This window comes from Cryptomeria japonica, chromosome 5 (genome assembly GCF_030272615.1).
Source record: "Cryptomeria japonica chromosome 5, Sugi_1.0, whole genome shotgun sequence".
Lineage (NCBI taxonomy): Eukaryota > Viridiplantae > Streptophyta > Pinopsida > Cupressales > Cupressaceae > Cryptomeria > Cryptomeria japonica.
The window spans coordinates 281,072,228-281,096,751 of NC_081409.1; positions in this window are offsets into that span (position 1 = coordinate 281,072,228).

The following is a 24,524-nucleotide window of genomic DNA, read 5'->3' on the forward strand; positions in this document are numbered from 1 at the left end:
GCAAAACAACGCAAACAAATAAACAAAGAAACAAACCATACGGGAATGATGTAATATCCAACATTCCCCCCTTATTACATCATTTCTTTAAAGTACTAATTAGAGAACCCTGAAAAATTTCAAACTTCACATGTGCAAGAGGCTTGGTGAAGATGTGAGCACATTGATCCTATGTTGAGTAGTATTAGAGCTAATAATTATTCTACAGAACATGTTCTCATATGAAGTGATAGTCAACTTCAATATGCTTGGCTCTCTCATGAAACAATGGATTACGATCAAGCTTAATAACACTCTAATTATTGCAATAGGGGAAGGAAGGCTAACTTTGAGGAACCCCCAATCCTTCTAATATATGGTGTAGCCATACTACTTCACAAACTATTGCACTTGCTATACAATAATCCACATCTCTTGAGGAATGAGTAACTGTGGCTTGTTTCTTATTTCCCCAAGAAATAGGACTTGAACCCAAGAAGGAAAAAAATCCGAATGTGGATTTCCTATCATCAACCAAACCTGCATAGTCTGCATCTTTGTATCTTGTTAAGAAGAATTGATAATTCCTTTTATATTCTAGACCATGATCCATTGTACCATGTATGTATCTTAAGACCCTTTTTGCTAGTTTCCAATGACACATTTTTGGTTCTTGCATAAATCTTGATAGATAATTAACAACAAAACTTTTGTATGGTCTAGTATAATTTAGGTAAATCAAACCTCCAATCATTTGTCGATAAAGAGTTACATTCCCCTAAGGAGATGAATAAAAAATAGACAATTGCAAACCTGATTCCATAGTTGTAGACATAGGTTTGTAATCCATCATTCTAAACTTCTTGAGCAATGTCTTGGCATATTTTCTTTTAGATAAAAAGATATGATGATTTGTCTTCCATACCTCTAATTGAAGATAATAGTGAAGTAGCCTAGATTTGTCATATCAAATGCCTTCATGAGATCAACCTTGGTTGTCTCAATCATTTCTTGTAAGTTTCCCATGATAACCAAGTCATCAACATATACATTAATGATCATAATATCCCCCCTTGATCCTTGAGGTAGAGATTTGGATCATATGGATGCCAAAGTGAAAGCATGTTTCAACAAATGCTCAACAATTTTAATATACTAGGGTCTAAGGGCCTATTTGAGACCATATAGGGACTTGATTAGCCTGCACACCTTTTCTTCTTTACCAAGTGCAACATATCCCTTTGGTTGGGTCATATAGACCTCTTCCTTAAGGTATCCATTAAGAATGACACTTTCTACATCCATTTGGTATAATTTCCAACGAAATTGGGCAGCTAAAGCAAAAATCATTCTAAGGGTTTTTATCTTTGTAATGGGAGCGAAGGTTTCGTCATAGTCTATACCTTCTTTTTGGGCATAACCCTTGGCCACAATTCTATCCTTATGTTTATCTATACTACCATCTATTTTATACTTAGTTTTAAAAATCCATTTACAACCAATTACTTTATTACTAGGTGGTAGATCAACAAGCTCCCAAGTGTTGTTTTTCAGTAGAGATTGATACTTTGCATCCATAGCCTCTTTCCAAGGCTTTGGTTCAAGTGCCTCTTGAACTGTAGATGGATCAAAACTATTAACTATTGAAGTCATTAGTGCAAACTTTACTTCATTATGAGTTTTGTTGTGAGTCCTTAGACCTGAAGTTGAAGTGCCTGGAAATCCATCTAGCTTTGCATCTTGAATGGTACTAGTATACTATTTTGGCAATGGTTTGGTGACATTGGTAGGTGTTGATTGACTATCAACATTCCCATTATTTTTACCGTCCATGTTGAATATAGGAGAACTATTGGAAGTAGGCGATGATGTTCAAGGAGAACCTGACTCACTCTTGTCATAAAAAATAACATCCCTACTAATATATATTTTCTTTGTGTGAATATCCATAAGGCAATATGCCTTAGACTCACTACTATAATCAAGAAGAATATATTTCATGGATTTTTCATCAAGCTTATTTCTCTTCTATTTAGAAATGTACATACAGGTAGTGCATCCAAAAACACAAAGATGTGAGATAGAAGGCTTTATCCCTATCCATGCTTCTTCTGGAGTGATGCCATCGAGGGCTTTGGTTGGAGCATGATTCAAAAGATAAACTACAATATGTACAACTTCAACCCAATATGCACACTCTAGTTGAGAATCTTTCAACATATTGTGGACCATCTCCATGATGATGCAATTTCTCCATTCTGCAACACCATTTTGTTGAGGTGTGTATGCTGCAGTTAGTTGACACTGAATCCATGTTCCTTCAGAGATGTGGAGAATTCTATGCTGGTGTATTCCCCCCCTCGATCTGAGTGGAAGGTATGAATAAAGTGATTCATATCTTTCTCTACCTAAGTGTGAAACTCTTGGAAATAGGAAAGAACTTCATCTTTATGTTGAAAGAAATATATCGACATTTTTCTTGTATGATCATAAACAAAAGCTGAAAGTACTTGTACCCATGGTGACTAGGTGGCATGGGACCACACAGATTGGTATGCACCATATGCAAAGGTTGGCTTGAATGATGCTCACTGGGATAGAAGGGTGCTCTATGTTATTTTCCAGCAATACAACTAGAATAAACAAAACTTGACTTCTAAAGTTGAGGAAGCTCTTTGACCATGCCTTTCTTACAAAGTGTAAACAAATAACTAGTGCTCGAATGACTAGATCTATGATGCCATAACATAGAAAGATTATTATCTATAGTTACTAAGGCATGATTATTGTGAATTGTATCAAGCCTAAACATTTTACCAATCTTAGTGGCACTAGTAACAATCTTGTCATTTTTAGACTTGTCTTTGATAAGGCCAATCTTTTTATCTTGATTTGTATCAAATTCAATCTTAAGATTATGATCAAGAAACTGATTAACAGAAAGAAGTTTTTTGGTAAGTCCTAGCATGTACAAGACATTAGTAAGTCTGCAACTACTTATGCCAAACCTCAAAGAGCTTTCACCAATACCTTTGATGTTGTAGGTAGTATCATCTCCAAGAGTGATTGTACCATGATGAGGTCTCAATGTAAAAAACTACTCTTTTTGTCTAGTCATGTGCTTTGTAGCACCTGAGTCCACATACCATATTGAGGCTGATTGTGAATCATCGTCAGAAGTGTGGGCTGAATGCACATATTCCTCAACTAGAGAATCTTCTTCTTTAACAACATTGTTGTGTTGTTTTTGCTTCCATTGGGGCTTGCCACTTTGAAATGGTTTCTTTGGAGGTGGTTGTTGGAAGATCCTTTGTTGAAGGGATTGTACCAACAATTTTTCACATCATGCCCAACTCTATCATAGATTGGACACTTCTTTTGAGGTTTGGAGAAATTTCTAAATTTGGGAGGTTTTCTGAACTGTTGCATTGGCTTCTTGCCTTTATGACAGGATGTCATGGTGTGATCTTGGATGATAGACTCTTCTTTCAAAAGAAAATTCATGAGCTTCTCAAAAGTGGGTGTGGTCTCTGTGACATTTAAAGTTGTCACAAACACTTTGTATCTTGATGGTAGTGCCCTTAGAACAATAGGCACTAAAACAACATCATTGACTAGTTGTTGGGTGCCCTATTCTAGAGGGTTTCCAAATGTCAAAATTATTCAAATTATGGAATCAATAGACTCATAGCTCTTGTTCATCAAAATTCTGGGCCAAATGTGTAGGACTAGGGCACTGAGTGCACTTGTCCTATTCTCTTCTCTTGAAATTTGTTTGGTTGTATTTATCTCTTAGAATTAGTCTTGTGCCTACAAATTATTGTAAAAGTTTGGATCTACACCTACACAAGAACAAAGAAAAGAAAAATGATTTTAGATATATAGGAGCTTTCCTTAGTCATCCCTTTTTTAAAGTAATTCTATGCCCATAAATAGCCAAGTTGGATCTAGAACAAAAGTGTGTGCTTTAATCTTTAAGTATGTCGAAGATTGTGCTAAGAAATAACATAAAAATAAACCCTATTCATGTTTTATATTGAGCCCTAAATGAATCAATCAAAAGGTGGTGTACAAACCAACACAAGACTGCATAAACATTTGAGTAATAGCAAATAAAATATTAATATCAGATCTAAATATTAAAACTTAGAATCTGAGTAGAACATAGAATGATTCCCATTGCACGAGGAGAGGTAAAAACAAATCATCAATTACTAATTTTTTGTCATCTTCCAATTTTCTTGAAGCCTAATTTTTTTTTGTAATAATGGAAAATGAACAATGTTGAAAAATTGATTTTACAGACTTTTAGAGCTATGTGATCAATTTGATAGAGATTCATTAAAGAATAAAGATTTTATATGAGGAAATATACTAGATTTAGTAGGAGAAAAAAAGAATTTTTTTTAATAAAAAACATGAAATAAAATAACCACAAATAAAAAAATGAGACAAGATTTTGTAATTGTTGGCATATGCACAGTCCAATGAGACATTGTATGTGATTGAAGGTTTTGTTCTTGATGGCAACCTTACAATCCTATGGCACTGGCAAGGCATTACACCGGCAAGTTAGTGCACCGACATCAACGATCAAACTCTACACCGACACTTAGGACATCGACACCGACATAGAGAAAGGAAGTATATCGGCACAGAGGCCAATAGGATTTTGTTGTATTATATTTTGTTTATTATTGTAAAAACTTTGTAAGCCAACTTGACAAGTTGTAAAATGACTCTTATATATAAAAGAGATCATTATAGACATTTGGTAAGCAAGTGGAAAAAGTTATTAAGGCAGACCTATTATTCAAAATATAGGTTAAAAGGTTTTATGTAAGAAGAAGAGTAGCAACCGGTACTGGATCAGGCATTATAGATGCTATTGTAAAGCAGTACAAGATATTGGATTTGTATAATCCACATTGTAAGTCAGTGAGACTTCCCATTTGAGCAGTGAGCTCTAGGCAGTTGGCCTTCCTGCATGTGCAGGCCCCTATTGTAAGTAATATTCTCTTATTAGCCAGTAAGTGGATATTGTGAGTCACAAATCCCATCAAGGTTTTTCCCACACCAGGTAATAAAGATACCTCTTTCATCTGCTAAATCTATAGGCCAATGAAGAACTTTATCCCTCCAATCCTTGTGTTATGGTGTGCTTTTCATGTGGATGTTCTTAATTCTGTTTATTGCATTATTTCTTGCATACCGGTACACTGTTATAATATGTTCTACATGTTTTAAGATAAGAAATTCTGTACATCGGTTAGATACTGATTCACCCCCCCCCTCAGAGTATCTGTGGGAATCCTAACAATTGGTATCAGAGCCCGATCCTCTATTTTTAGAAGTGTAATAGCTTGAGGAAGATCTTGACACCGGTAAAGATGGAAAATCTGATGAAGCAACTTGAAGGAGCTCTTTCAGACTATGATGCAAAGAAATTGAAAAATATCAAACTAGAAGATGATTTAAGGGCAGCTCAGGATATCATTCAGGCACTTCAAGAAAATCTTACTGTTGCAAGAAATAAGAGAAGAGAACTTTGTGAAAAGATGCAAAATGAGAATGATGAAAAGGAATCACTTAATGATCAGATAAGCAAACCGAAACTAGAAAACATGACAATGAAGAATGAGATGCAGGATATGACTATGAGATTTTGTAAAGAGATTGAAGATAGGAAGAAAAAGGAAGAGGAATTGACCAGAAGACTAAGTGATGCAGCAAATGAGAACACAAGACTTAGCTATGAAAATGACATGTTGAAGACAGATCTGATGCACACTCAGAATGACTCAAATGAACTGATGAGATAGAAAGAGGTCTTAGAAAGAGAACTAGAAATTGCAAATCAACATAAAGAAAAATTCAAGAAAAGCTCAGAGGAACTTGGCACCTTTCTGAAGAACCAAAAACCTAAAGGTGACACTTCTGGAATTGGCTTTGAAGTTGGTGAAATCTTCGGTACTACAAATACTTAGGATCACAACAAACCGGTAAGACAACCTAATGCTTATAAATTCAATGGAAAATGCTTTAACTGTAATAAGTACGGTAATAGAGCAAATGAATGTAGATCTAGAAATTATTAGAATATCAACACACTCACTGGTCAATGTTCAAAATGCAACAAAGTTGGTCACAACTCTGAAAATTGCAGAATGAATGTGAGATGTTATGTTTGTGGAAGATTTGGAAATTTATCCAATCAATGCAGAACACAAATGGCATAGGTTATGGGAAAGCTATTTAGAAGAATAATGTAACTTATTATGCATGTAACAAGATTGGGCATATTGCAAAATTCGGTAGAAGCAAAGGATCACCGGTAGAGAACAAAAGTTCTAGCTTGAAAGGTAAAGAAAAGGTTGAAGAGGTTAACCAAGAATTCTCAAAAGAATGGATTGGAAAAATTGATCTAAATATTGGGAATACTCCTCCACCAGTAGAACCAATCAATGCTTCACCGATAGGAAAGAGTGATGATTCATCAATAGGACAGAGCAGTGCTCCACCGATATGAAGTTCTTCATCTAATTGATGAAAGTTTCCTTGAGGGTTTGGCAATCTAATGACACATGTTCTATTATTCCCTCAGTTAGAGATGAGAAGTTGGAAATTACTAATTACTGACAGACAACGTTAAGTGAATACTTAACCAGAATGCATTTAATGTGGTAGATGGCAAAAAGACACTATAAATTTGAGGTTTTGGCTCCATTTCATTTCTCCAAGATTTCAAACCTACGAAGAGCGTGAAGATTCTGAGCTAAGGCATTTCGAGCAAGAGGCAAGAACACTTCAAGCAATCATCCATCATAAAGGTAGTAAAAGGTATTTTATCATGACATCCACCTCTGCAATTGAATATATAGCAAACCCTACTGTTGTCGAAGTTATAAAAATACCTAGGCTCGTATTTCAATTAGTACCCAAGATAGAAAAGAAAGATGATACCTTAGGTGCTTTTTCTCAAATTCCTAAGGGAGTTGTTTATGCTGAAGACCCCAAAATTTACATTCATTGTAACATTGAGGAACTAGGAGATGAAGAGATTAAAACCATGTTTAGAAATGTCATATGTGATGAATCCGGCAATGTACAAGATGAACACAAGATCATTGAAACCCTAGGATTTATAGAGATCCTTAGCATTCTTGAATTTCCCAAGGATGTGATTAGGATAGTCTTAAGTAGGGTACATGGTGAATTTTTCTGGCTAGATGCAATTCACAAAATCACTAAGGAAGCTGTGAAAGCTATCACAGGGTTACCAACCACCGGTAAAAGGCTAGACAAAAACAAGAAGGTTTCCAATGACCTAGTTACTCAATTAACTGGTGCCACATCTGACAAAAGGTCCTTAAGAGTAAATGATGTAACATATATTAATGTGAGATTTATCAGCATGATATTAGGATATAAAGCTACTCATGCAAATAGACTCAATTCAGTTTCAAGTTTATGCATTAAGATTGCTTATGATACGGTCACGGATAATGCAAAGATTTATGTATGTGAGTGGTTGAAGGACAAATTAATTGACAACTTAGGCAAGATTAAGAAGGACAAGAAAGGAACCTTTAAATTTGGAAATCTGTTAGTATGTCTGATGTTACATATAACCAAACAGGTTCTCGGTATAGGCTACAAAGAACTTGGATATGATATACCGGTAGGTAAACAACTAACAGAACTATTCAACAATATGGGAGAAGATAAGGAAAACAATAGCCATGATTTCTTTCAAGCACTAAAGGTCAAAATGAAGAAAAGAATCAGATTATCACAAAAGATTGTTGACAAATATAAGGATGAAATATGCTTTGTAATCAAGAAGGATGAGATCTGGATGGAAGTAGTCATCCATAGGACTGTTTGGGTAACAGAGATGGGCTATGAAACATATGATCATATAATTGAAACATATGCTAAAGCACTTCTGGAAGCCCCTAAAGAACCTGAGGAAGAAGTATTTGGTAGTGCAAAAACTATTGAAAGCCAAATACAATCTAAGAAAAGAGTGAAAAAGGTTGAGGCAGTTGTGAGAAGAGGTTCCCGACAGGCAAAGGCTTTTAAAGAAGATGTGTTAAAGAAAACCGATATAACAGAGGATGAGTTAGCAGCTCCACAACCTGAGACTCATCTATCACCGATAGGCACTTCTTTGGAAAGTGACATACCTGCAACTTTCAAGAGAGTTGTAAGGAAAAGAGATCCCTCACCGGCAACCACACCCTCACCTAGAAGGACAAGACAAAAAAAACAAGCAGTGAGATCTCCGGTAAGAAAGGCTACACTAAAGAAGAAGAAATTGACACCCAAGAAGAAGAAGAGGACAAACAAGGACTTGGCCCCTCTTGATATACTGTTAAATGAAATTACAGAGGAAGGAAAATTGAAGAATATAGAGAAAATATATGACACTCTGACAGTTGATGAAAAAGAACAAGTAGAAAATAGTGTTATATTACATATGGATATGTATAAGAAATATTTGATGGAACTAGTAAATGAAGTATCAGATGAACTATTTAAAAGACTAGAAGCAAGAAGACAAGCAATAATAGAACTTGAAAAGAAAATAAAGATAGAAACGCTACTTGCTGTATATCCAGTGAATTCACCCAAAGAAATTGATGACTTAATTGCTGAAGCCAACCAGTCAGTATTTTCTACTGCACACCGACACATTGCTTTGATGGTTGGAAGAGTTAATGAGGTGACTGAGGAGACAGAAAATGCATGCGACATTTTCCTAGTGGAAAAAGAAAGACAAGAAGAATACATGAGCCACAAACCTATAAAGGTATATCAGAAAGAAAGAGACAAGGGTAAAGGTAAAGTTGGTGGACCACCTAGTATCAAGGTTAAAGACAACTTACACCCACCTCCTTTGATTACTCCGCCAGTAAAAACAACGGCTACAAAAGATCAACCAACAGTTGAAAGTATGGATGTAGTGGATGTCAATCCTAATCCTGAAGTCTTATACATAGTGGATGTTGATACTCAAAAAATCAACATTATGGTAGACAAAGATACAGTTGATAAGACTAACATGGGTAGTGAGCCTTCGGTAGTTGAGAAAACTGATAAACTAGCAGATGACAAAGAGAAAAAGGTAGAAACTCAGACTCAGACTAAGACAATGCAACAAATAGAGAAATAAACAAAGCAAAAGGCTCCCGAACAGGAACAACAACAAGAACAAGAACAGGTTCATAAGGAAACAGTGCCACCGACAACTGGAGAAGTAGAAAAACAATTTCTTAAGGAAATGCAAACACAAACAGACCTACCAGAGGTCAATACAAGCTTGGTTACTTCCACTGGCGGTACTCAGAATGTTGGTTCATCATCAGGCTACAAATCAACTAATGTGACTGAAGTACTCTTGGATTCAATTAAAAAGATAACAGAGTGCAACTCACAAGCTTATAAGGCAATTTATGACATCATACCAATTTTGAAGGTAATTGCTCCTAACTGTAATATACACAATAAAGATTCTTTAGGACAACTTGATACCTTGTGTAAATATATCACAGAAAACATTGAGAAAATAAAGGAAGAGAGATTGAAGGACAAAGTAGAAATTGAAAAACAAAAATTCTTTGATGAGTAGATAAAGAAGTGTAACAGAGATTTTGACACACTTCTACCGGAACTGTGTAATTTATTAAAATAGTACAAAACACTATACAAAGACACCTGTAAGACAAACTTTTTGACTATAGATATTGATAAGAAGATAAGCAAGGTACATAATGAAATCAACAAACTTGAAGATAATTTTGTTAACACACCTGATACATTATCAGTTTTTGAATAGAAGATAACAAATTTTGAGGAAGAATTAATTAAATTTGAAAGATAAAAAGAGAGAATAGTGAATAAAGCAAAGCATCTAAGATTAAAACTGAGTCCAAGATTGGACTATCTAGCATCATTATGGAAAGAAGTATCTGAGCCACTAATACAGGGACAAAAAACACCGGCAGAGCATTTGCACCATCTCACTGGTACAGCTAAAAGAATAGAGACAACAATAAGAGATAGTAAAAAGTTTATGGAGAGTATAAAATTGATTTTGGCAGATCTATTTCAAATTGTAACTACCCAGTTACAAGGTTGAAACTACAAACTCTACTGACATCTTGACAACCTTTGTCATTGATGCCAAAGGGGGAGTAGTGGAATGAGAAAATTCAACATCACAAGAATCATATGCTCAGGGGGAGCACACACATTTTTGGTAACATTTTTTTGGTCTTCACATTTTTGGATACACTTTTGAAATTTCTCATGAGTGTTGCCATCAATGCCAAAGGGGGAGATTGTTGGTATATGCACACTTCAATAAGACATTGTATGTTATTGAAGGTTTTGTCATTGATGACAACCTTACAATCCTATGGCACCGGCAAGGCATTACACTGGCAAGTTAGGCCACTGGCATCAACGATCAGACTCTAGATCGGCACTTAAGACACTGGCACCAACATAGAGAAAGGAAGTATACCGGCATAGAGGCCGATAGGATTTTGTTATATTATATTTTGTTTATTATTGTAAAAACTTTGTAAGCCGACTTGGCAAGTTGTAAAATGACTCTTATATAAAAGAGATCAGTATAGAAATTTGGTAAGCAAGTGGAAAAAGTTATTAAGGTAGACCTATTATGCGAAATATAGGCTAAAAGGTTTTATGTAAGAAGTAGAGCAGCAACCGGTACTGGATCAAGCATTATAGATGCTATTGTAAAGCAGTACAAGATATTGGATTTGTATAATCCACATTGTAAGTCAGTGAGACTTCCCATTTGAGTAGTGAGCTCTAGGCAGTTGGCCTTCTTGCATGTGCAAGCCCCTATTGTAAGTAATATTCTCTTATTCACCAGTAAGTGGATATTGTGGGTCACAAATCCCATCGAGGTTTTTCCCACACTGGGTTTCCTCATTAAATCCTTGTGTTATGGTGTACTTTTCATGTGGATGTTCTTAATTCTATTTATTGCATTATTTCTTGCATATAGGTACACTGTTATAATATGTTTTGCATGCTTTAAGATAAGAAATTTTGTACATTGGTTAGATACTGATTCACCCCCCCCTCTCAATAATTGTGGGAATCCTAACAGTAATGTCAGGGTAGACACTCAAAATATTTAAAATTTTGAATGTTTTTTGTTGCAAATAGTTGGAGGGAAGCTTGGTCCAATAAGAATGAGCCATTGAAAAGGCAGGTGTGAGAGTCAAGATCTATGAAGTTAGATCGAGTCCTAATTATGGTTTTGGATGATGATTAAATATGGAATAGGGTAACTAAGTTTCAAAATGGAATAGGACACATCTCCCTGAGCTGAGGGGTAAATCCAAGGCAAGAAATTATCATAAAAATGATCAAGGGGAGTTTAAACTAAACAAAGTGATAATGAAAGTGTGAAATTAGTCTCAAGATTAAGGATTATGATTTACAATACATAGATAATGGGAGATATTTGTGTTAATTTAGAAAAGATCATAAAATTATATTCATATATGTTTTCTTATTATGGAAAAAGAAGGTTTTGAAAGGACCTAAAACCCTTTACAAATGGTCAAAACCAAGATAACACGTAAAAAGCATTACAAAAAGGCAAAATGCTAGCAAAAGAGAAATAGAGAACAAGGTAGCCAAGCGCTAACAAAAAACCTGCAAAAAACTAGACAGGGCCTGAAGAAAATTAAGCCAAAGTCTTTAAAGTCTTAGCAACCTCTGCCTCAAGCTGATTCATATTTTGAGAAATTTTTTTGAAGTCCCGGATCTCCTTCAGGGTCCTTTTCACCTTCATCTTCATATTAGCTCGAGTCCTCTTGCTAGGACCCAATGACTCTTCATTGCCTTTTTCCTTCTCCAAGATTAATTCTACCACTAGGCTGCCTTGTTAACCCTTTTCCATATTTGTAACCATGGTATTCATACTCTCAATTGTGAATTTGATAATACTATGGCTATGAGTCATGATCAAATGGAGAGAATCTTTAATGCCTTTAAATTTTTTTGCAAAGGAAACAATCTTGTTCTCATAGTCTTTTTTCAGATTATCCAGAGCTTCAACAATTTTAGTGAGGCAATAAATGACTAAATTTTTTCTTCCTTAGTCCATATCTCATTGCCTTTAGTGCCCAATTTTCCATGGGATCTATCACCACCAATATCCAACATTTCTATTTTGCTACTGATAGCCCTCTGTTTTATGTTGAGCTTCTCTATCTCAGAGAAAACCAACTTCATGATTTAGAAAGAGTCGACCACCCTATTTCTTGCAATGGATAAAACATCATTTGGGAACTCCTAGTCCAGATTCAAAAGGGAGAATTTGGGTTTAGATGCAGCGAAAAATGAGGTTTATTCTCCCTATCCATTGAAGAGTAAGAATTGAATGAGTGTAGAGGAGACTAGGAAACTTGGTTCGTATTATCCATCGAAGGGGAATTTGATTTGAGAGCTTTACCCTTTGATAGAGGGAAATCCTTAGATTTCTTTTTTACTTCTTTAGTTACAGGGTTAGAAAGAAGGACAATCTCCAAGTCTTTAACTTTCCCCTTCCTAGCGTGTGAGGGAATGATAGGTTTAGTACCAATTTTCCTTTTCACAAAACATACATCCTCCATGTCCATATTCCAATCAAAATCATTGGAACTATGGGTATCCGACTCCACATCCTCCGCAATGGAAATGAGGTGGGAATTGGGCATGGAAGAATTGGATATAAAATAGTCATAAATCAAAACCATAAGACCCTCATGAAGAATATGATTAACACTAGGGTTAGCCTTATGCTTGTAAATACTAGCATTGAGGCAATATAGGAGATAGAAGGGGAAAGAAACCCTAACCTAGTGTCTGAAATAATTCAGCAGTACAAAATGATTCCCAAAAACACTCGGGTATTGCCCATCCATGGTGACATATTCTATCATCACCTTCACCACCTCCCTACAAACCGTCTTGATTGTATCCGCATTGTAAAAGATTTTGTTTCTATTCACCACCAACTTCCTCTCTTTACCCATTTGAGGGAATTTCTTAACCATAGGGTCAAAATATTTTCTCTCTGTAAAACTTGAGACCCTGAGAAGGGAGACTAGTGATGTCCACAATTACATTCTTGTACACCACCACTGTTCTCCCAAATAGTTTAATTTTACCATCATTTGATCCTCTGGCAAAAGTTTTAGTATCTTTGGGGTCCCATCCATGTAGCTTCTCAATGTAGGGCGTAAAATCCCCCTTCTCCAGTATTCTCCATATAACCTGGTTAACCCTTAGCCCTTCACAGTTCACGAGCTCAACATGATGCCTCTCTCTTCCCATCTTAACATAAGCAGGGACCTAAAGAATAAAGTATAAAAGAAAAAAAATAACCAAGCAAAAATGAATCCTCATACATGTTAGGTTCCGTGCAATATGTGGTCCCTTGTTAATTTATACGAGAACCATTGCATCTTGTGGAAACCAAGACCATAGAGGGATGAAATTTCTACTAGAGATTCTAGAGTGTCATAGTCTCAATTTCATATGAAGAAGAGGAATTCGAAGCATTTGTTGAAGTATAAGTTGTAATGTTAATCTTAGATTGTTTAGAAAAAACTGTTCAAAAAAATTTGTTTATGCCACTAGACCTACCTTTTTAGTGCAAAGTTCTAATTGGGAGGATTTAAACTCTCCAACGTAGGAAGGTGTAAAGTCAAATCAAACACAATCATCCTCTAAGAATACCTCAATTCAAGGAGTGTTGTCAATAGGAGATGGTGTGTCCAATTTAGTTGAAGAAGGGATTGTATAATTTAAATAGGATTTGGATCTTACTTCTAGCTGTAAATATATTTATAAGTTATTATAGACTTCCATTATCCAATTTTTTATTATAAATGAACTCTAATATGTAGTGAAGAGTAGAGGGGACTACTTTCATAAAAATGAATTCTTTGACTACGTAGAAGAAGATTGTATTTCAGAGTATCCTATATGAAATGAATAAGTGTGGGCAATGTCATATGATCTATCATAATAGGTAATTTTATTGTACCTAATGACTATCTACGAACATTATCAAAACCTTTATCAGAGAGAGAATCAATTTGAATGAGCGGTATCAAAATTGATTTAATATAATAGGTCTATGCTACAAACAATGAGACATTATTCAATATTTTATTGTGTTATGGAGTGTGTGAGCGGAGGTGGGGGTTGTGGTATGGTTTTTGAGGGTGTTACTAACAAGGGTGATGATGGAGAAGATGACCCGGATGGGCTTGGGTCTAGTTAGCAATTGGGGCTGGGTCTATGGTCTTTCTTGGTTCTTCTTTTGGTGGTTGTGGAGGTTGATTCTTCCAGAAGGTCCATTTTTGGTTGGACTCTTCCTTTTTCTTCTTTCTTGTGGGTGTTGTGTTACCCTTTCATGTTGACAATGCAATTTTTTCTTCAATAGGGGATTCTTTTTTGTTTTGAGCTGGTTTTTGTTGCTTCTGCTTCTTTGCCATTCCCTGGGTTGGGCCTCTTTGGTCCTTGGTCTTTGCCTTTTGTTTTGGGGTTGGCCTATAGAGATTTGTGTTTTCTTTTTGTTGTCTTTTTCTTCTTGAGTAGTTTTGGTAGTTTATTACTCTCTGTGATATGGGTCCCTCTTCACTATTGGCTTTGATCGTTGTTCTAGACCATCTCCTTAAGGACTCTGTGATGTGTGCTTGTCATGGGTTTTGTGTGAAATGGGTTTTCTTTAGGAGCCCATCCCTTACTTTGTTTTCGGGTTTGTTTCATAGGTTTTTCTTTTGCTGTGTGTGCATGAGGATTTCTAAGGGTTGGGTGGCTTGTTCTTGGTAGGGACTTTCTCCCCCTTAGCCCTTGTGCCTTGTTTTTCCTTTTGATGGTAGGGACTTTCTCTATTATGTGTTGGGTTGGTTTTAATTTTCTATGGGTTGTTGCACCATTTTTGTGCTTCGCTTGGGGTGTGTTTGGTGGTCTTAGTCTTTTATTTCCGTATAGAGAGGCCTGGTGTTTGGTTTCTGTGGGCTATTGCACCCTTTTTTATGCCATACTTGGTTTGTGTTTGGTCATCTTAGTCTTCCGTTTCCCTATGAGGAGGGCTATATTTGGTGATATTCTTTCCTTTTCCTGCGATTAGGTTCTTTTTCCAATGCTAAAGACAAGTGGGTTTGGTGGGGGGTGCTACTATCATTCTTCTACATCTTTTTCCCCGAGGGTTATGTATGTTTTGGCTTAGCAGTTGGTAACTCTATTGACCTCTCTACCTATAAAGGTTTTCTAATGAGTTCTACTGATTTGGTTAGGGTTTGGAGGACTAGCTTCCTCTTGGACTTTCTCAAAATTTACTCTCCTAAGGACTTTGTGGAGAATTATGGCACTTGTGTTGATGTAGGATTTATTTTTATATCAATTGGTGTTGTGGCTCTTGGCCTTGTGAAAGATTTCAACAATGCCTTGTATACTATTTCCTTCAATCTAATTGAGTGGGTTCAGGTGTTTGTGTATGCAAGGTAGTTTGCGATTTCTATTTAAGAAGCTAGTGGGCCTATGGAGGTGGTCCTTTCTTTTGGTGTTTCCTTTGGGATGAACAGTGACTACTACCCTATTAAACTGGGGCCTATTGAGGGAGTCCCAAATCTTGAGTTTGACAGGGTCGCCATGGCTATTGCTACTTTTGCTAATGATCCTATGGTTGTGGTCCAAGTGTTGTCTAGTTTTCTTCAGGTTAAAGGTTTAGCGAGGCCTTTCAAAACCCTTGGTATTTTTTTGCTTCAATTTGAATCCCTTGTTATTCTATACTTTGTTTCTATTGTTTGGATTGGTTTTTATGTGATCCTAAGTTTAGTCGAAGCCTCCATTTCCTTATGGTGACCTCCCATGGCTGAGCAAGCTTTTTCAAATGGGGGTCCTTTAGGCATAAGATTGCGTGATGCCTTTCAAAACCCGTTCGTAGTTTTTTGTTTCCTTGCCTATTCATATATGGCAAGGGTTTTGGTTATGGTTTGGGGTGGTTTCCTAAACAACTTTTTTTTGAAAGTGTAAGCATTTCAAGGACTTAGGACCCTTGTTCCCACTGGTTGGGTGCTTCAGTCAAAAGCCCCTATTGCTACATAGGGATTCCTCTTTGTAGGTGTTGGTAGGCTCACTACTTGGGAGTTTCACAGTATTTTGTTTGTATTGGAAAAGGGCCTATCCCATCTTTTTTCTAATCAAAACATTAATACATCATCCATTATAAATAAATGTATTCTTATCGCATGTTTTTTAATGGGCACAATTATCGTGAGGGGATCATATTGATTTTTAACTTTGAAAGGTGGTAATTCATGTCGTGGAAACATTATAACTGATTCAATTGTATGCATACTATCTAACAAGGCTAGTAAGTTAGTTGGTCTTATAAAATGTGGAAAAAATATATTTTGAAAAGCTTCTTGAAGCATCCTATGGTATATTGGTGAATTTTGAATCAACACCCAAAAGGAAATATTAGCTAGATTAGCATGAAGATGCTCAAGAATATATTTTTTCTTTCCACAGTGTTGACTTAGACTAGGTGAAAAAGGAAGTACTGGTTGGGAAGTACGAAGAGAAGCAAAATTTTTTGTTATGAAATTAGGTTTTTTTATGGTTTCTTTTCTTATATGTTTGAGAAACTATGTTATAATAAGGTTATTGTGACATTTGTTCTTTAAGCCTACTTATTTGAGTGAGTTGTTTTCCAAAATTTAAATAGTTATTAGGAGGTCTGGTTGTATTTTGAATAACTTTAACAATAATCAACTCTTTTTTGAGGTTGAGTAACATTAGGATGATAATTTGCAAAACAATCTTAGGTTTTTCAAGTTTATTCTTCTAATTATTAACATCTATCATGTTAATTGATCTTTAGAAAAGTGATTTTTTATGTGATGTAGAGGACGATTCAATCGGGATGAAGTCATGAAGGGTTTCATCTAGAATATCAATGTCATCACTACTAAATGACTCATAAAATGCATGAAAATAAGATCTAACATGATTGCATAAGCTCATCTTCTCCAAGATAGGTGTTTATAAATGGATGTTGTTTCTAAATATTTAGTTTTATAATATAAGAATAGAAAAACTTGTTTTAACCATTTAATTTAAATGATGCAATATAATGAAATGATAAAATAATTGAGTACTTAAGTAATTAAGAGAACATGATAGATGTAATGAAACATGCATGCAAAATAGATTTTATGCTTTCTAAGATCAAAAGGTATGTAAATGTTGGGTAAACCAAAATGTTTGGTATCAGAAAGAGATGGAGTAATCTAAGCATTAATTTAACAAGAACTGACCTTTCTTGCATACAACATTAAAATATGAATGAACCAAAGGTGTTACCAAGTTACTAACTCTAATCATAGTCTATCAAACAACCTTGGTTTTATTCATCTGTTGCATAGATGAATTGATTGATATACATGTGCCTTAATTATATTTAAAGATATGTATGAATGACAACATAAACTATTAAAACTAAATCTTAAATTTGCAAGACATTATGGAAAGCTACAAAAATGGAAGAGATACAAAGGCATGACTATGTTTTAATCAAAATCATAAAATTTCCAAACATAGTTCCTGGATACCCTATTCTAGAGGGTTTCCAAATGTCAAAATTATTCAAATTATGGAATCAATAGACTCATAGCTCTTGTTCATCAAAATTTTGGTCCAAATCTGTTGGACTAGGGCACTGAGTGCACTTGTCCTAGTCTCTTCTCTTGAATTTTGTTTGGGTGTATTAATCTCTTAGAATGAGTCTTTTGCCTACAAATTATTGTTAAAGTTTCGATATACACCTACACAAGCACAAAAAGTTGAAAAATGATTGTAGATATATAGGAGCTTTCCTTAGTGAGCCCTTAGTTTTAGTAATTCTACATCCATGAATAGCCAAGTTGGATCTAAAAAAAAAGTGTGTGCATTAATCTTTAAGTATGTCGAAGATTTTGGTAAGAAATAACATAAAAATAAACCCTATTAATGTGTTATAGTGAGCCCTAAATAAATCAATCAAAAGGTGGTGTACAAACCAACACAAGGTTGCATAAACATTTGAGTACTAGCAAATAAAATATTAATATCAGATCTAAATATTAAAACTTAGAATCTGAGTAGAACATAGAATCATTCCCATTGCATGAGGAGAGGTAAACACAAATCATTAATTACTAATTGCTTGTTATTTTCCAATATTTCTTGAAGCTTAAATAATCTTTGTAATAATGGAAAATGAACAATGTTGAAAAATTGATTTTACAGACTTTTAGAGCTATGTGATCAGTTTGATAGAGCTTGACTAAAGAATAAAGGTTTTATATGAGGAAAGATAATAGATTTATTAGGAGAAAAAATGAATTTTTTTTATAAAAAACATGAAATAAAATAAACACAAATAAAAAAATGAGACAAGATTTTGTAATGTCAAGGTTGACACTCAAAATATTTAAAATTTTGAATGTTTTTTGTTGCAAATAGTTGGAGGGAACCTTGGTGCAATGAGAATGAGCCATTGAAAAGGGAGGTGTGAGAGTCAAGATCTATGAAGTTAGATCCAGTCCTAATTATGGTTTTTGATGATGATTAAATATGTAATAAGGTAACTAAGTTTTAAAATGGAATAAGACACATCTCCTTGAGTTGAGGGGTAAATCCAAGGCAAGAAATGACCATAAAAATGATCAAGGGGAGTTTAAACTAAACAAAGTGATAATGAGAGAATGAAATTAGTCTTAAGATTACAGAGTTTAATTAAATACAATACATAGTGAATGGGAGATATTTGTGTTAATTTAGAGAAGATCATAAAATAATATTCATATATGTTTTTTATTATGGAAAAAGAAGGTTTTGAATGGACCTAAAACCCTTTATAAATGGTAAAACCCAAGATAACACATAAAAAGCATTACAGAAAAGACAAAATACTGGCAAAAGAGGAACAGAGAACAAGGTAGCCCAACGCCAACAAAAAACCTACCAAAAACTAGATAGGGACTGAAGAAAATTAAGCCAAAGTCTATAAAGTCTTGGCGACCTCTACCTCAAGCTGATTCATATTTTGAGCAATTTTTTTGAAGTCCTAGATCTCCTATAGGGGTCTTTCCACCTTCATCTTCATCTTAGCTCGAGTCCTCTTGCAAGGACCCAGTGACTCTTTGTTGTCTTTTTCTTTCTCCAAGCCCAACTCCACCTCCAGGCTGCCTTGGTAACCCTTTTCCATATTTGTAACCATGGTATTCATACTCTCGGTTGTGGATTTAATAATAATATGGCTATGAGTCATGATTGAATGGAGAGAATATTTAATGCCTTTAAATTTTTTCTCAAAGGCAACAATCTTGCTCTCATAGTCTTTTTTTAGATTATCCAGAGCTTCAACAGTTTTAGTGAGGCAATCAATGAGTAAATTTTTTTCTTCCTTAGTCCATATCTCATTGCATTTAGTGCCCTATTCACCATGGGATCTATTACCGCCAATATCCAATATTTCTATTTTGCTGCTGATAGCCCTCTATTTTATGTTGAGGTTCTTTATCTCATAGAAAGCCAACTTCATGTTTCAGAAAGAGTTGACCACCCTGTTTCTTGCAATCGATAAAGCATCTTTTGGGAACTCCTGGTCCAGATTCAAAAGGGGAGAATTTGGGTTTAGATGGAGTGAAAAATGAGGTCTATTCTCCCTATCAATTGAAGAATAAGAATTAAGTGAGTGTAGGGGAGACTATGAAACTTGGTTCGCATTATCCATCGAGGGGGAATTTGATTTGAGAGCTTTACCCTTTGATATAGGGCAACCCGTATATTTATTTTTGTCTTCTTTAGTTCCAGGGCTAGAAAGAAGGACAATCTCCAAGTCTTTAACTTTCCCCTTTCCAACGTGTGAGGGATTGATAGGTTTAGTACCAATTTTCCTTTTCTCTGAAGGGACAAAACATTCATCCTCCATGTCAATATTCCAATCAACATCATTGGAACTATGGGTATCCGACTTGACATCCTCCGAAATGGAAATGAGGGGGGAATCGGGCTTGGTAGAATTATCTATAAAATAATCATAAATCAAAACCAAAAGACCCTAATGAAGAATAGGATTAACACTAGGGTTATCATTATGCTTAGAAATACTAGCATTGAGGAAATACAGGAGATAGAAAGGAAAGAAACCCGAACCTGGTGTCTAAAGTAATTCAACAAGACAAAATGACTCCCGAAAACCCTCGGGTATCGCCCATCCATGGTGACATATTCCATCATCACCTTCACCACCTCCCTCCAAATATTATTGATTGTATCCGCATTGTAATAGATTTTGTTTTTCTTCACCACCAGCTTCCTCTCTTTACCTGTTTTAGGGAATTTCTTAACCATAGGGTTGAAATATTTTCTCTCTATAAAACTTGAGACCCTAAGTAGGGAGACTAGTGATATCCGTAATTAGGTTCTTGTCCACCACCACTATTCTCCCAAATAGTTTAATTTTACCATCATTCCATCCTTTGGAAAAATGTTTAGTAACTTTGGGGTCCCATCCATGCAAATTCTCAATGTAGGGCATAAAATTCCCCTTCTCTAGTATTCTCCATATAATCTAGTTAACCCTTAGCCTTTCATAGCCCACGAGGTCAACACGACACCTTTCTCCTCCCATCTCAACATAATCAGGGACCTCAAGAATAAAGTATAAAAGCAAAAAAATATCAAAGCAAAAATGAATCCTCATACATGTTAGGTTCCATGCAATATGTGGTCCCTTGTTAATTTATACGAGAACCATTGCATCTTGTGGAAACCAAGACCATAGAGGGATGCAATTTCTACTAGAGATGCTAGAGTGTCATAGTCTCAATTTTATATGAAGAAGAAGAATTCGAAGCATTTGTTGAAGTATAAGTTGTAATGTTAATCTTAGATAGTTTAGAAAAAACTAAAAACTTTGTTTATGCCACTAGACCTACCTTTTTAGTGCCAAGTTCTTATTGGGAGGATTTAAACTCTCCAACGTAGGAAGGTGTAAAGTCAAATGAAACACAATCATCCTCTTAGAATACCTTAATTCAAGGATTGTTGTCAATGGGAGATGGTGTGTCCAATTTAGTTGAAGAAGGGATTGTAGAATTTAAATAGGATTTAGATCTTACTTCTAGTTGTAAATATCTTTATAAGTTATTATCAACTTCCATTGTCCAATTTTTTATTATAAATGAACTCTAATATGTAGTTAAGAGTAGAGGGGACTACTTTCATAAAATTAATCCATTGTCTATGTAGAAGAAGATTGTATTTGAGAGTATCCTATATGAAATGAATAGGTGTGGGTAATGTCATATGATCTATCATAATAGGTAATGTGATTGTACCTAATGACTATCTACCAACATTATCAAATCCGTTATTAGAGAGAGAATCATGTTAAATGAGAGGTATCAAAATTGATTCAATATAATAGGTCTATGCTACAAACATTAAGACATTATCCAATATTTTATTATGTTATGGAGTGTGTGAGCAGAGGTGGGGGTTGTGGTATGGTTTTTGAGGGTGTTTCTAAGGAGGGTAATGATGGAGAAGATGACCTAGATGGGCTTGGGTCTAGTTAGTGGTTGGGGTTGGGTCTATAGCCTTTCTTGGTTCTTCTTTTGGTGGTTGTGGAGGTTGATTCTTCCAAAATCTCTATTTTTGGTTGGAGTCTTCCTTTTTCTTCTTTCTTGTGGGTATTGTGTTATGGGCAAGTGCAAGGTAGTGAGTTAAAAATTCGTGGAAGTCTATGCATTGGAAAACATGCTCTTAAAAATGGGGGTCCGTTTATGCTTCGGGCCCCCGAGCCGAAAGGTAACGGGGGCCCGAAGCGAAAATAAATGACCTGCTTTTAAACAAAACGGGGGCCCATTTTTTAAAAACGGGCCCCTGTTTCTAAATTGTATTTTACCCTTTTTTTTGGGTGAATTTTTTCATTTTCACTCTGGAACTGAAGTGAGAATAGGACATCAAAAATGGGCCAATATGTTGTGGATTTCATTTCATGCCTCCACCACTATCCCAGGTACAAATTCAATCATCTATTTTCACATTTTGTAATTTTATTGTATATTTTTCCTATTTGTTGTGTATTATTTAAATTTTTTTGGTATTATTTTTTTTTTTTTTTTAAGTAGCCTATAAATAAATTCTTTTTTACATTTATAAATTCTTAATTTTGATGTGAAATATTCTTCAACAGTTAACCCTAAACCCTAATAAACAAATTTACAAATCAAAACCAAACCTAGATAGCTAACAAAACAAAATATCAAATTTACAAGATACAAGATATCTCAGAAACATCCAAACGAAAACCAAATCGAAACAAAACTGAAACTAAATGGAAATGAAAACGAAAATGAAAACTAATTGAAACAAAATCAAAACCAAAACCAAAACCAAAACCAAATCGAAACAAAATAAAAACAAAAATCAAAACAAAAGAGAAACTAAATGGAAATCCAAACCAAATCCAAACCAAACATAACCAAATGAAATGACACAATAGTACCGTTAAATGTTTCTAGGAATTATTTTTTCAGGTATTGGGCCTTTCAACCAATAAACAAAAAAATTTAACCACTTCTAGCAAGCCACCATTCCAATTCCTTAAATTGAACATATGTACCAAAATTGTTCTTAATCCTCATTAGGCAATACAAAAGTTACCACTATTAGTATAACCTTAAAAATAATTAACATTACTCTTCAAATTTTAGATATCAAAGTTTAGGCTTAGGTTTATGCCATGTCATGGCATAGAGGTCCTATTATGGTCTTATTATGTCATGTCATGGTATAAATTTTAGAAATTTTAAACAAAATTTATTAAAAAAATAGAAATTAAAGAAAAAAATATCACGTACACAAACATCCATACAAAAAAATTTAGAAGATGAGTAACATATATCCACATCTCTACCAAAGTAGGGAGTATGAGTTTAACATGTGATACCTACCTAGGTAAATATCTACCCAAATAATCTTATCCTATCCTAGGTGCAAATATGCAATACAATAGCTAGCTAAATACAAGAAAATAATTATGCACCAATAAAGTGAATGTACACATTGAGGTGACACATAACATAAAAGAGAAACCACTAGATATGAGATATTTGTTTATCACCTAGATTTAACTCTTTTCCTTCATTCATAATTTATCTTTCACATTGTTCACTTTTCACATCTACTTTATCTTTTGGTAGCTATTTATCTCCTTTATGTCTTATCTCCCACTTTGGGAACATATATGTTTAATTTAATCTTTTATGTTTACTTCATATTATATTACCCCTCTTGTAGGCCATGTTTAATATTTTCTCACTTAATTTCCTTTCATGATTCCTACTTTTACTTCATATGTTTTATCTCCTATTTTTACGTTATCTAATCTTTATTAGTAACTACTAATTTCCCATAATGATTTATGTGTTATACTTTAATCTTTGTTCTATCTTATGATCTTCAAGACTATTTGCTTCACATATGTTCATATAGTGTTTTTTTAATCTTATTAAAGCATTATCTTATGTTTGTATATTGGTTAATCTATCTTCTTAAAGTATTATCTTATGTTCATACATTGGGAAATTTATCACTTTAGATCATTTTTGTATATCCTTCCATTTATATATAATTATATCTAGGTACACTGATAATTAGGTCTATATGATCTCTTACTCTTATGTCTAGTTACTAAAAACATGTTATTTATTATTTTTCATCAATGACTTATCATCATTACTTTATTGTTTTTCAACAAGAGCATGCTATTTACAATCCTTTATTGTCATGCCTATTATTTTAGAGAATATAATAGATTATCACTATTTGATCATGCATTTTTGCATCTTAGTATCATATGGTTGTGCCTGACATGATGATCTTGTATTGCTATTATCTTGCACGATCTTATGATCATATCTTGGTTTATAGAGTGTAATACATTTCAATATATTATTTTAAGCACTTATCATCAATCCTTATATATTCTTACACTAAGGAGGATCATCCTATCTCCCACTTCTTTATTGATCTTACACTGGCATATCTTATGAGCAATCCTACTTATATCAATATTATATTATTATATCATATAGCCTGATCCTACATTAGAGGCATCATGGTACTCCACTATCATGCATATTAAATATTTTAAATTAGATATAATACTTATCATATTATCATAATTTTTATATTTGAATATTTGCACCATTGTTGAGCTTCGAATCATTGATCACTTTTGATCCTAACTATACTTTTCTATCCCATCCATCATATTGATCCTATCACACTTTATTTGAAAGTATTGAGTCTTTTGCTAATGAACCTACTTGTCCTACTAATCCTACAAGCAATATTTGATCATACTCATTGATGTCAAGTTGGACCATTTGTTTTAATTTCATGGTCACTTTTGCCTATATGATGTGTACTACATCACCATT